The sequence below is a fragment of the Papio anubis genome, chromosome 16, assembly GCF_008728515.1.
Source record: "Papio anubis isolate 15944 chromosome 16, Panubis1.0, whole genome shotgun sequence".
NCBI lineage: Eukaryota > Metazoa > Chordata > Mammalia > Primates > Cercopithecidae > Papio > Papio anubis.
In genome coordinates this window covers 44453024-44467275 of record NC_044991.1, presented here as the reverse complement: position 1 = coordinate 44467275, position 14252 = coordinate 44453024, and the positions used below count along the sequence as shown (strand labels likewise).

The 14252-nt window shown below is 39.5% G+C and overlaps 1 protein-coding gene across 6 annotated transcripts in view; it reads right to left on the bottom strand.

Annotated features, from left to right (window-relative positions):
* The window catches only part of SEL1L2 (SEL1L2 adaptor subunit of ERAD E3 ligase), a 106585-nt gene extending 97334 nt beyond the window's left edge, over positions 1-9251 (bottom strand). For all 6 annotated transcript variants that reach the window (XM_031656108.1, XM_031656109.1, XM_031656112.1 and 3 more), the window contains exon 1: positions 9202-9251. The gene's annotated coding sequence lies outside the window, so the exon portion shown is untranslated. The remainder of the gene's footprint in view (positions 1-9201) is intronic.
* Positions 9252-14252: the final 5001 nt, after the last annotated feature.

The following is a 14252-nucleotide window of genomic DNA, read 5'->3' as shown; positions in this document are numbered from 1 at the left end:
TTTTATAGAGTTTGTTATATAACTGTAAGGATATGGTACTGAATATAAATTCTGAATATAATGACCTAAATTAAGATTTCTAAATTTTATACTAAATGCCCAACAAGACAATGTAAGTGAAATCTTGAGGCTATCTTTACTACCAGGTTCCTTTCTCAGGAAACAGCCCCTCAGGCTGCTCAGATAGAATCAAAGAGTTAAAACTTACCAGAACTGAAATATCCTATTTGTTAGTCAAATTAATTATCTATTGGACCAAGATGTTAATCTAAAAACAAAAAGATTGTGTCTGTTTAACTGAAGAAGAGATGGAACTGAACACTCTGGTGAAACTGCTAAGTGCTGTGAGCCAGGTGACTTTTTCCTTCTTTTCAGAGTTTTCACTGTTGCTCATGGTGGTCATGGCTGTCATAATGAGACAAACCCATAAAGGAGTCCCTGGAGAAACTCCAACCAACATGCGCACTGGGAGAACGGGGTGGAGCCTCTGGAAGTTCATGCTGGTTTACTGTGGGAGGAGCCTGGCCTCTCCTGTTCTGGGATTAGTGACCTGGGATTCAATCTGTGAGCCCATGGGCAGGAAGCACACTCTCTCACTTGGCTGAGAGTCCCTGTTTCCCCCTTTTTTTCTCTTTTCACCCAATAAACCCTGCCCTTCTCACCCTGCAAAGTGTCTGTGAGCCTAATTTTTCATGGTTATTACAAGGACCCTGTTTTTAGTTGAACTAAGCAGTAAGTCCTATAACAGCTTTGGTGCCCAACATGGGACTCAAGGAAGGGTGAGTGAAATGGCGACTCAAAACCTCTCACTGTTGCTTCTGAGCCTTCTGGTCCTACGGCATTCCTCTTCTTACTTTCAGGACAGTAATAGCACTTATCTTTTCTTTTACAATACTGGATATGGGCCACACCCATCCCAATGGCCACAGGTGCAAGTGCGGGATGGTTAGGCAAGGCAGCTCCCTGCTCATCCTTTCCTACTAGCTGAGGTGCATGGACATGTGTGGTGCATGGATGTGTCTGCTGCATGTGTGCATGGTGTCCAGTGACCACACAGGGCAGTAATGAGCCAACAGTAGCTGCTGGGGGCCTCAAGGCGCCCATGCAGCTGGCTGGCATTCCCTACCATGCACCCATGGAGTCTCCACTCCCCCAACCAGGGAGTTCAGCTTTGTCCCCCTGCAATGTTTCTCTCTGGTGGAGGAACTATTTGCATAAGAATAAGAGGCTTTTCCTCTCTGGCATCCTTTTTCCTTCTCTACCCCTTCAGCAGTTAACTCTTAATTAATGTTTTTTTTTTTTTCTTTTTGGAAAACATTTTACTAGGCCAGGCACCCCAACTATCACTGTTTATACTTTCTGTAGAGTTTTAATTGTGAGAGAGGATTTGTGAGGTTAGTTTTAAGCTGTAGCCCATCTGGTGTACTTTGCACAGCTTTCCACAGCAAACTTTGCAGCAGGCCTCCATCTTATTTTATATCCTGGGGGTATGGCCTGTAACCCCACGGCAAAGCTTTGTTTAGCAATCCTGCCTTAGGGAATGAGTTCTTTCTGGTTTGATATCTGCATGTTTTCCTAGCCCTGTGTCTTACAGGGCTCCACCTCGTGGCTGGGTTTTCTTCTGCCTGTCTTTGTAGCTATATATGTGTTATGTATGTGATGTCTGTAAAAAGACTTCTAGTTACTTTGGCCTAAAGGAAGACAAGCACTTGGATCAAATATTTTTCAAAGAGAAGATAAAAGCAGTGGTAACTTTCAGTTCATGTGACTTTAATCTTTGAGAAATAAAAACAGCCTTAAAGATTATTGGTAAAAAGCAAATGTCATCAAAATATAAATAGGTGAACTAAATGATGCAGGTTACATGCAAGGCTTGTTAAATGTTTTAAGGTTACAAACTGCCTTTTGGGTTTTGAGAACTATTTGACTTGCCTGCTCCACAATTGGTAAGGCTCGGGGACATACGGAACTAACCATGCCCTTAATTAATGCTAGAAGGAGTCAAACCTTGGCTGCACCTAGCACACAATTAAAACAACTTACCAGGGTTTATGTTAAAGTTAAAAATTGCTAAAAGTTACCATTATGACATGTAATTGAAACTACTGAAAATAGATTTACATGTAAAGTGTGTAAGAACAATAAAATATTTGTGGTTTTTTGTTTTTTTGTTTTTTTTAGACAGAATCTTGCTCTGTTGCTCAGGCTGGAGTACAGTGGTATGATCTTGGCTCACTGCAAGCTCTGCCTCCAGTTCATGCCATTCTCCTGCCTCAGCCTCCTGAATAGCTGGGACTATAGGTGCCCGCCACCGCGCCTGGCTAATTTTTTGTATTTTTAGTAGAGACAGGGTTTCACTGTGTTAGCCAGGATCGTCTCGATCTCCTGACCTTGTGATCTGTCCACCTCAGCCTCCCAAATGCTGGGATTACAGGTGTGAGCCACTGCGCCTGGCCTGGTTTTTTTTTTTTTTCCAAAGACATAGTTTCACCATGTCACCCAGGCTGGAGTGCAGTGGCACAATCTCAGCTCACTGCAATCTCTGCCTCCCAGGTTCAAGTGATTCTTATGCCTCAGCCTCATGAGTAGCTGGGATTACAGGTGCATGCCATCACACCTTGCTAATTTTTGTATTTTTGGTAGAGATGGGGTTTTGCCACATTGGCCAGGCTGGTCTTGAACTCCTGACCTCAAGTGATCTGCCCACCTCTGCCTCCCAAAGTTCTGGGATTACAGGTGTGAGCCCCCGTACCCAGCCTAAAATGTGTTTTGAATAAAAGGTTATAAAAAGGCATGAAAATGTAAATTCTTGCCTAGGGTTAAAGAATTGTTTTAAATTAGATAGGATAAAGCTGAAGGTTCAAACAAGTGGTGGAAGGATTGTGGAAATTAATCTTGCAGAAGAAGTTCTGGGTGTGAATATATTGATTAGATTCAAGGGGGATATTGTATGGTTTTTCTCTGGGTTGTGCATTGGAATGAAAGCACAACAGGGTATTCTTGGGGCACAGATTTGCTCTTTGGCAAAATTTGTAAAGGGTTATACAAGTTTTTTGCTTCTTTAAATTTCTGACTCATCATTTCAGCAAAATAAATGACTTATGTCAATCTGGAATTCTATTTCATAACATCAAGTGTTTTAAACTGCTAACATATTGAATAGGCTTCCCAAAATCAAATGTCAGGTTCGAAATTGTCTTTCCTGACACCTAGCTTTTGGATACTTCAGAGGGCCCCTGGAATACCCAGAAAAGAGAGGTAAACAGGATGATTTGACTTGGTTAGTTACCTGCGATTGCCAAAATGATGTTCAATATTCTTTAGAATATATTTTCATGAATAATGCTAATATATGTTCCAAAATTTTATGGGATTGCTAAGATTTTAATGTCTGAGTATATGCTATCAATGATAATTAACGTTGTTATGCTAAGTTACTGTAAACTATGGAGATAATCAAATTTCTTTGTCAATTGTGTTTCTAACTGTAACTACCCTAGACATTTTGTTATTCACAGACAATTGTCTGGTTTTAATCCTTTCAAAAGATGATTTATAATGAGCTATATAATTTTGACAGGTACTCTCAAATACAGGCTTCTAATAACTGGATATTTCAACATTGGAATAAAGAAAAATGTACAGGACTCATGAAGAGCTGAATGTTCATGAATATCATGTGAATCAAGAATTAATGGGCTAAACTCAGAAAGCTGAAGCAATTTTTTTGACTTTTTCTTGGAATATTGCTAATCCTTTTGTTTTTCAGAGTCAAGAAAATTTATTTTGCACTATTTATGGCCCTTAATAATTGAGTAAGGTATACTCCTGTGAACAAAATTTGGAGCATGTTTGGTTTCTCTGCGTAGTTCCTCTAGAATTCAGAAATTATCTGTGAGTATTTTTAACTTATGGCAATATAGTTATTTGCATCAGAGCAATAAGAATCCATTTTTCGGCCAGGCGCAGTGGCTCACGCCTGTAATCCTAGCACTTTGGGAGGCTGAGGTGGGTGGATCACGAGGTCAGGAGATGGAGACCATCCTGGCTAACACGGTGAAACCCCATCTCTACTAAAAATACAAAAAATTAGCCGGGTGTGGTGGCGGGCGCCTGTAGTCCCAGCTACTCAGGAGGGAGACTAAGGCAGGAGAATGGCGTGAACCCGGGAGGCGGAGCTTGCAGTGAGCCAAGATCACAGCCACTGCACTCCAGCCTGGGCAGTAGAGTGAGACTCCATCTTAAGAAAAAAAAAGACTCCATTTTTCTTTTGCGACAGGACGCAATTGGAGAAACTGGTTGTTTCACCAAGGCTTTGACTGAAAGGATATGCTTCCCTTTAAGGAGGCAAGCTCAATTTGCACAGCTGATGAAAGTCCCCTGGAGAAAAAAACTGACCTCATACCCTCGTTTATGCAGTCCCTGTATAGGGTTCCTGACCTGTGGTCAGTAAAGAATGTCACTTCCTAACAGGCCCAGGAGCCCCACGTTTATCTTGGGACCTTAAGAGGAGAGGATCACACAACTCACAGGTATTTGAGGATGGTTGGGCTCAGGATGATTGGGCTCAGATTTAAAAGGTTTTATCTGAGATTCCTTGTGGAACAGAGTTCCATCAAATCCAGCCTAAAAGGCCTATGTAGAAATAGTTATTCTTGCTGTACTTTATGCAAATAATCAGGCCAAGGATAGGACTAAAATCTAGCCTATGTAGAAATAGTTATTCTTGCTGTACTTTATGCAAATAATCAGGCGAAGGATAAGACTAAAATATATTTTGCAAACAACTCAGTCCTATCATGATTTTTTTTTTTTTTAACAAAAATGAGGACTGGAGAGAGAGAAATTATGTTTCAAAAGTCATCATAGATTTGTGATTAAATTCTAGACCCATTAGTTGTTTTTAAGTTTTTGTTTATATTTTTAGACTAACTCTGCTTATTCCTGTGAACCAACCAATCAATCAACCAACCAATCTCCACCTGCAGCTCAGAAAGAACAAAAGGGATGGGTAATGTAAAAATCTGGATCAGTATTCTAGTTCTGAGTAATTATCCTTTAAATCCTGCCAGGTGATGGAAATAAACAGGATGCTCATTACACAGAGGTTTCCTTTTTGGGAAAGGAAGAACCAAGGGAGCTAACCAAAGCTAAGCACCATGCACCCAAATCTTAGCAAGCATAACTGTAGCCACCGGTTATCTGGGCATGTCACAAGACATCCTTTTCTCTCCCTTGTTGGAGGAGGATTCAATTCCACACCTTCACCTTAGCGTTTAGCTTCTGATAAGGAGTCCATGTACTCCTCCCAAGACACATTTTTATCCCAAACTCAATTCCAAGCTTCAGGTCAAAGCCCTAGGAAAGAAAACTGGATCTAAGGAATCCAGAGGCAGGCAACAACAGAGGTTAAAAGACAGTGCAGGTAAGCAGCGCTAATTCCTGCCAATAAAGCCAAGCCTCCCATTTCATGGATAAGGATCATGCTAATATCCACGGCATAAATGAGGTCTAGGGAACTCCAAGGCTACTGATGGTAGACGGAATAGAGACATAGGTGAGAGCAGCTAATTCCTATTATCTAGGCCCTTTGGCCTAGATAGTGGTGCAAGCCACTTTGGCACCTATGGATGGCACCTGCCAGGGTCACTGGGACTTGATGATGCAAGGACAGAAGAGGGAAAGAGGACGCTCTTCCTTCTCTCCCTCACATGCCCCCAGGTATGTGCTAGGAAGAGAAGGGAACCAGGTATGTCTGCTCCCCTCTTTCTAGATGGGTAGCCCTTCATCTTCAGTCTATATCCCTTTTGAATGCATCCTGAACCCCTGGGACTCCTTTTTAAAAAAAGCCTTATTGGCTGGGTGCGGTGCCTCACACCTGTGAGGTGGGCCGAAGTGGGCAGATCACGAGGTCAAGAGATCAAGACCTTCCTGCCCAACATAGTGAAACCCCATCTCTACTAAAAATACAAAAATTAGCTGGGTGTGGTGGCGTGTGCCTGTAGTCCCAACTACTTGGGAGGCTGAGGCAGGAGAATCACTTAAACCTGGGAGGCTTGCAGTGAAAGCCTTCTTTTTTCCTTTTTTCCTCCTCTGTCCTGTTTTCACTGATAGGTAACTGTGTCTCTGTACTCAGGACACTCTTGTCAGATGCATCCTCCAAAGTGGGAAAAGTTAATTTCCCAAACCTTAGACTGGTTGGCCTAAGACTGGGCTCAGGGGAAGGGAACCCAGAAGCTTGATATGCTGGCAAAAGGGTAAAAGTTTTTTTTTACCAGTCAGGCTTTTGGCCTCCCTCTCCCTGTGCAAACTGGTAAAAGGCCTTGGGAATTTTGATGTGTCCTTACCTTTTTTCTCTTTTTGATACGTGTTTTCTAATAACCTGGTTTGTCTCTTCTCACCTTCAGGCCATCAGACTCCAAATGGTCATGCAACTGGAGCCTTGGAGGATGGCCCTTTCTGCGGGGGACCTTTAGCTAGACCTCTGGGGAGCTCCAACTGCCGTTTCCCCAGAACAGCGCCCCCTGTCAGCAGGAAACAGTTAAGATCGGTCTTCATTCTTACCCTTATTTTAACAGCAGTTAGACGTACTTCTGCAGACGGGGTAATCAGATAGCCAAGTGTAAAAGGGTCCCTGGAGAAACTCCAACTGGGCTGCATCCTGGGTGAATGGGGTGAAGCCTCGGGAAGTTCCTGCCATTTGCAGGGAGGAGGAGTCTGGACTCTCTTATTCCGGGGTTGGTAACCTGGATTTAATTTGTGAGCCCACTGGCAGGAAGTACATTCTCTTTGCTTTGCTGAAAGTCCCTGTTTCCTCCGCTTTTTTCCTTTTCACCCAATAAACCCTGCCCTTCTCACCCTTCAAAGTGTCTGTGAGCCAAATTTTTCATGGTCGTGTGACTAGGACCCTGTTTTTAGCTGAACTAAGGAGAAAGTCCTACAACAATAATGGTCCCTCAGCCATACACTTAAGTTGCTCCCTTAGGCGACCTAAGTTACCTCCCAATAGTACATTAAATACCTGGGGGTTTATTACGTCTGTATTCAGGATCATTCTTTAATGTAGAAGGAAATAGCACACAGAACTCCTGAAAATAGATCCTTAGCACGAGACAAATTATCTTTAAACATTTTTTTCATGTGTGTATGTGTGTTTTCAAAAAGTTTTTGTTGGGGAATGGAGGAATAGATGATCTTTCTTCTTTTTTTTTTTTTTTTTTTTTTTGCAAGTTGTAGAATTGTAAAGCCAGAAAGAGAGAAAAACTATGGAAAGAGCAGCTCCACCTAGGTGAGTGCATTTTTAAAATTATAATATAAATGGTAATTATTATGGAAGATAACCAGAATTTGCCAAGCCTACATTGGGGGTAGAGATGGAGAGAGTGTGCTTTCAGCCAAATAGTATCCTGCTCATTGGCAAGGAGTCATGAAACACTATGGCAAGTTCAGTGAGCTGAGGATACTCTATTTTTGTTATAGGATAACATGCATATATGGGCACTTTGCAGTAGAGGTGTTTGCAGTCTTTGGTCTTTCCACTTCTACCATCTGTGCTTGGGCCAATGGAATTGAGTGAGATATACAATCTACAAACAGGCTATCCTGGAACATTTACCCCTAATCTTTGACACAAAGGTAGTGTTTTGCTTTGTATTGTGTTTTGTTTTGTTTTACTTTCTAATATTCTGAAATATCTTAGAATAGTTCTTAGTTTTCTTTTGTCCCAGGCTTTACAAGGTTGGAAGGGGCCCATTCCCATCTTTACTCTGGAGGCCTCATCTTCTAATGCTGGGCATTGGGTGGATGCTTATGGGTCTGAGCAGCATCCTTGTTCTCAAGCGGTAAGAGGATTCCAAAGGGCATTTCAGGTGTTATTCAGCACCTGATGAAACGGATGTTCCTTCATTCTCCACTTGCCTGAAGACAAACTGAGATTTAGGTGAAGCTCCCATCTATTTCTGCTAACAATAATCCCACTGCTAATTATGGGATGTGGTAGTTATAGTGATAAGAGAGGAGCTATATTCAGAGGGGTTTAGAAAAGGTTGCAATGTACAGAGGGGTTTTTAATTTGTATTAATATTTCTCATAGTTTACTTCCTCCATTTGGATTTAAGATTTACTCATCAATTCAATAAACATTTATTGAGTGTCTACTATGTGCCAGGCACTATTCTAGTGCCTGGGGATAACAGCAATGAACACCACACACAAAACCCTTGCCCTCATGGAGTTTGTACTCTAGTGGAGGGAGAGTGACAACAAATATAATAAAATACTGTACATTACATGGTGATAATTTTGAGAAGAAAAATACAGCAGGGAAGGGGTATAGAAGAAGGTGTTTGACAGGATTTGCAATTTTAGAGAGAGTGATTGTAAATTTAGTGAAGGTCCAGGGAAGGACCTTGTGAAAAGATGAAGGTGAAGGAAGGGAGTCGTATGGACATCTGGGTGCAAAGGCATTCCAAGCAGAGAGAACAGGAAAGGGGGGCACATTCTTGCGGTTTCTGAGGAACAGCATGGAGTCCAGTGTGTCTGGAAAGACGTCAAGGAGACAGTAGTAGGAGCTAATATCAGAGAAAAAAAACACACTAGGGCAAGACCATAGAGCCCAATAAGCAAGCTATTATAATGCTTTGGTTTCACTCAGTGTGAGATGGAAAGTCACTTCTTTACTTGAAATGACATATTTATAGGAGCAAATCATTGCTGGGTTGAGAATAAACTGAAAATTTGAATCCCCTACTTCCAAACTGTGCAAAGACATCATAAGATTGATAATGTTTAATAAGCATCTGTGACTTTATAAGCCAGGCTGGTCTCTGCTCTTTGTGTCTTAATATTTTGCAAAAGTAATTGCGGTTTTTACCGTTACTGTGAATGGTACAATTTCACAGTAATTCACATTACTGTGAATTTTACGATTACTTTTGCACCAACCTAATATTTAGGACATCAGACAGTCCACAACTTAGAAGACTCAGGCCTGATGACAGTCTTTTCCTCTCACAGTTGAGTAAGCAAATATTTGTTGAATGAATGAAATAATAATATTGACTGAGAATTAAAAAACAAAAACAAAAACGTAGACAATAGTTAGTAATTGCCTCTTTAAGTAATTCTGAGTATCCTGAATAAAAATAGTGCCTATAGCCTAAATTTTCTATTAAAAAATGTAAAGATTTAGCAAATATTTACCTGTGTGGTGACATTTCTTTCCTTTTGTCTTTTATTATGTTTTTCTGCTCTGATAGCTGCAATATACAAAATATTTTTATAAAATTTAAAAACATTTTCTTCACTAAATACAACTTCTTGTTAAAAAAACTTCTAGAAAACTTTTAGAACTCTAAGAGTAATTGTTGGCAATAATTTACAATTTAGAGTTCCTAATGTGTTAAAAATAATTCCTTCACTGATAATCTGTAAAGCTAGAACTTGACACCAGAGACAATCTATATACTTTAATCAAGCATTCTGAAATTGAGTTAATAACATGAAAGAGTTCCATAAATAATAGAGCTAATTACAATAGTGGAAAACTTTCTGAGCTAGAAATGTATTTAATTAAATGTATCTATATAAATAAGTGTCATCTATTAATAGAAGCTATTAAAACATAGAAGAGAAAATATAACATTTTATATTTTTATAGACTCATCCGTATGTCAGAGAGATACTAAAAATTAATTGAATGATACAAACATCTGAGAAATGTAGACTGATAATTATATCAGGCTTTGAAATTTGAGAAAATAGCTTTCAGTGAATTTTTAATGAACCAGTTTTAATACATATTTTTATAAAGACTATATATATCATGTAGAATACATGCATAATCATTGGCATATTTTATTTTTGCACAGTGCTTGAAATTTCTTCACTTTCTTAGATAAACAAGTCTGAAAATATGAGATGACAGGGTAACACATCATAATGTTTCAACTTTACTACATTACTAGGATTGACAAATTTTCAATTGCTGTAAACAAATTTGATACATTGTAAAAATGATCATATGTTTTGGGAAGTAAAAAAAAAATTCAAATGTGTGATACGTTCACATTTAACAGGCTGAAGAATTTGGCCACAAACCAATATGAAATAGTCAAAATTTTGTATTTCCAAAAAGTCAAAAGCTTTTAAGAACAGGTCATAAATTTTCTAATGTTATTTCTGACATAGTATTTATTAATTAACACAGAGTCTCACTCTGTCTGTCACTCAAGCTGAAGTGTAGTGGTGCAATATTGGCTCACTATAATCTCTGCCTCCGTGTTCAAACAATTCTCATGCCTCAGCCTCCCAAGGAGCTGGGATTACAGACATACACCACTGCCCCCAGCGAATTTTTCTATTGTCAGTAGAGGCAGTGTTTTGCCATGTTGAACAGGCTGGTCTTGAACTCCTGACCTCAGGTGTTCTGCCTGCCTCAGCCTCCCAAAGTGCTGGGATTACAGGCGTGAGCCACTGCGCCCGGCCCATTGTATTTATTAATTTGATGTTTTATTCTTTCACTGACGGATGAACTTTAGTACTTGGCAGCGGCCTCACAATTCTACGTCTGTTTTGTTTACTTTGTAATCTAGACCTTATAGGAACTGGTCCCAGATTGATTCCTATTTAGTCCTCTGTCAAATTAGAGAAATAACTGGCAAATTCTAAATAAAAATTAAGCTGGGTATAGTGGCTCACACCTGTAAACCCAATACTTTGGAATGACAAGGTGGCCGGCTCCTTTGAGTCCAGGAGTTTTGAGACCAGCCTGGGCAACATAGTGAGACCCTGTCTCTACAAAAAATGCAAAAATTAGCCAGCCGTGGTGTCATGAGCCTGAAATCCAAGCCACTCAGGAGGCTTAGGTGGGAGGATCATTGAGCCCGGGAAATCAAGGCTGCAGTGAACGGAAATTGTGCCACTGTACTCCAGCCTAGATGACAGAGCGAGACCCTGTCTTAAATAAATAAATATTCAAAAACTGCCTGGTGAGCAATGCATTACTAAGGCATACCAAATTATTTTAAAGATGATACATATCTGATACTATTCTATACATTAGGATTGTTCCTTAGGTTCAAGATATGAATAAGTTATATTAAATGTTATTATAAATAAAACTTTATCCCAAGTTTGTCAAGTGATTATATTGAGACCAACATCAGAGGCAATGGAGCCTCATGGTCTATCTTGTGGCCTTAAGTCAAACAGGATTATATTCTAGTCTTGATTTTGTAACTGTTTCATTAATTGTTATGATAATTAAATGAGATCATTTATATATTTGGCACAGTACTTAATACATAGTTTTTAATAAATGTTAGGTATATATAATTATTATTATTATATGGAACCTACTTCTTTAAAGGATTTAACATGCCTTCAGGATATTACATGTGAGTGCAAAAGTACTTGCAGTTTTTGCATTGTTGGAATTTGCCATTTGATATTGGAATACATTACTTAAATAAATGTGGTTATGTTATACATCATTTTAATGGGCGTTCTCACTTCACTATTTTTTGCTTATTACTTGCTGTTTATTTTAGACTATGGAATGATGTTAGACAAAAAGCAAACTTGAGTGATTTTCTTATTTGAGTTCAAAATGGGTCGTAAAGCAGCAAAGACAACCTGCCACATCAACAACACAATTTGGCCCGGGAACTGCTAACGAATGCACAGTGCAGTGGTGGTTCAAGAAGTTTTGCATAGGAGGGCCGGGCGCGGTGGCTCACACCTGTAATCCCAGCACTTTGGGAGGCGGAGGTGGTCGGATCATGAGGTCAGGAGATTGAGACCATCCTCGCTAACATGGTGAAAGCCCATCTCTACTAAAAATACCAAAAAAAAGTTAGCCGGGCATGGTAGCAGGCGCCTGTAGATACAGCTACTTGGGAGCTACCCAGGAGGCAGAGCTTGCAGTGAGCTGAGATCGACCCACTGCACTCCAGCCTGGGCGACAGAGTGAGACTCCGTCTCAAAAAAAAAAAAAGTTTTGCAAAGGAGACAAAAGCCTTGAAGATGAGGAGCATAGTGGCCGGCGATTGGAAATTGACAACGACCATTTGAGAGCAGTCATCAAAGCTGGTCCTGTTAAAACTACATGGGAAGTTGCCAAAGAACTCAACATCGACCATTCTATGGTTGTTCGTCATTTGAAGCAAATTGGAAAGGTGAAAAAGCTTAATAAGTGGGTGCCTCATGAGCTGAATAAAAATTGGAAAAACCACCATTTTAAAGTGTTTTCTTAACAATGAACCATTTCTCAATCAGATTGTGACCAGAAAGAAGCTCCAAAGCACTTCCCAAAGCCAAACTTGCATCCAAAAATGGTCATGGTCACTGTTTGGCGGTCTGCTGCCAGTCAGATCCACTACAGCTTTCCGAATCCCAGTGAAACCATGACATCTGAGACGTATGCTCAGCAAATCGAAGAGATGCACAGAAAACTGCAACGCCTGAGCCGACATTGGTCAACAGAAAGGGCCCAATTCTTCTCCAGGACAAGGCCTGACCGCACATTGTACAACCAAAGCTTCAAAAGTCAAACGAATTGGGCTTTGAAATTTTACCTCATCCGCCATATTCAACTGACCTGTGGCCAACCGATTACCACTTCTTCAAACATCTCGACAACTTTTTGCGGGGAAAATGCCTCCACAACCAGCAAGATTCAGAAAATGCTTTCCAAGAGTTTGTCAAATCCGGAAGCATGGATTCTTACACTACAGGAAAACACAAACTTATTTCTCCTTGGCAAAAATGTGTTGATTGTAATGGTTCTTATTTTGATTAACAAAGATGTGTTTAAGCCTAGCTATAATTATTTAAAATTCACGGCCCAAAACGACAATTACTTTTGCACCAACCTAACGCATTAGTAGTTTAAAAGGGACTATGGCAAGTAAAACATAATTAGAGAGTTCATGTTATTAGTACTTATTAATGCTTTGCCAGTAATGTGACATCTCTCAATTATAGTATCTTTCAAAGAAAATTCCTTAACCTAATTATATTTGTGTATTAGAAATCAAACATCATGACTGATATTATAGTCATATAAAATGTCTAGCAGTTTTTAAACTCCATTATCACAACTAGAAAAAGTAAACTAGAAAAAGCAATGTGATTTGGTAGATTCCCATTATTGCATTCCCCAAAGTACACAGAATAAAATTAGAGTTAGTATGTACAGAACGTACAGACACAGAAGTACAAAGTGTCATGTGTATTTGAGTGAGAGGAGAAAATTATAGATATTAAATGGAGTAAAGTTTATATTACACACTGGTCCAGAAAATCAAACTGTCAGTGGTCAAAGAGTAACATGAAAATTACAGGGCTAAAAGTAGTAATCAAAAGTAGGGTAAGTGTAGATAAAAGAATTAGGAAAATGGAAGGAAGCATAAGCATATAACTGAAGGAATTAACTATTCAGTAGCTTAAAACATAACATGAAGATAACAGCAATTGTTCATTATTTCCAGCAGAAGATGTGCAAGCCAAAACAGTTTTGAAACTTATTACAAGGGTGTTTATTTTATAAATTTCAGGCTTTCAGATTTTTTACCTAAAGAAAAAGAAGTTTCCATTGGCTACTAGGGAAAACATTCTGTTACAAATAGTGAGTCCTACTTTAGAGTAGCTTGTCTTGTACCACTTGAGAAACATTGGTGATTGCTGGAGATCTCCACCACTGTTTTATCACTTCCCCTACAGGATGCTGAAATTCCCACAAATTCAAGCACTGCCTGTAAAAAACCACAGTCTACCGGGTGCAGGAAGAAAATATTAGATCTACTTGCCTGAGGTTTTAAAAAATCTCCTTCATTATCTCTATTTTAGGGATATGTTTCATAATGCACATAATAGATCAGTAGTTCATGATCATCATGAATAAATGAATATATATAATAGCATATACCATCAAAACTGTCTGATGTGGAGTTAGCCTTGGAAGGGGACTAAAGTTTCATTCAGCTCTAGAATTATAGCTCTAACGGTAATTTATTATATCCTAGATTCTTTAGATACTTTATCTTCAATCTCCATAACAACCCATCAAAATAGCAAGCACAGAATATCTGTGTTCTCACCAAGTGAGAACAAGTCACTTGTCCCAGGTCACAGGGCAGAGTGGTATTCATATGCAGTTCTGACTCCAGAGCTCTTCTTTCTATACCATCGCCACTCCAAACCTTACCAAAGGATTCACAATAGGTTGATTTTAAGTGGCAAGTTTCTATAAT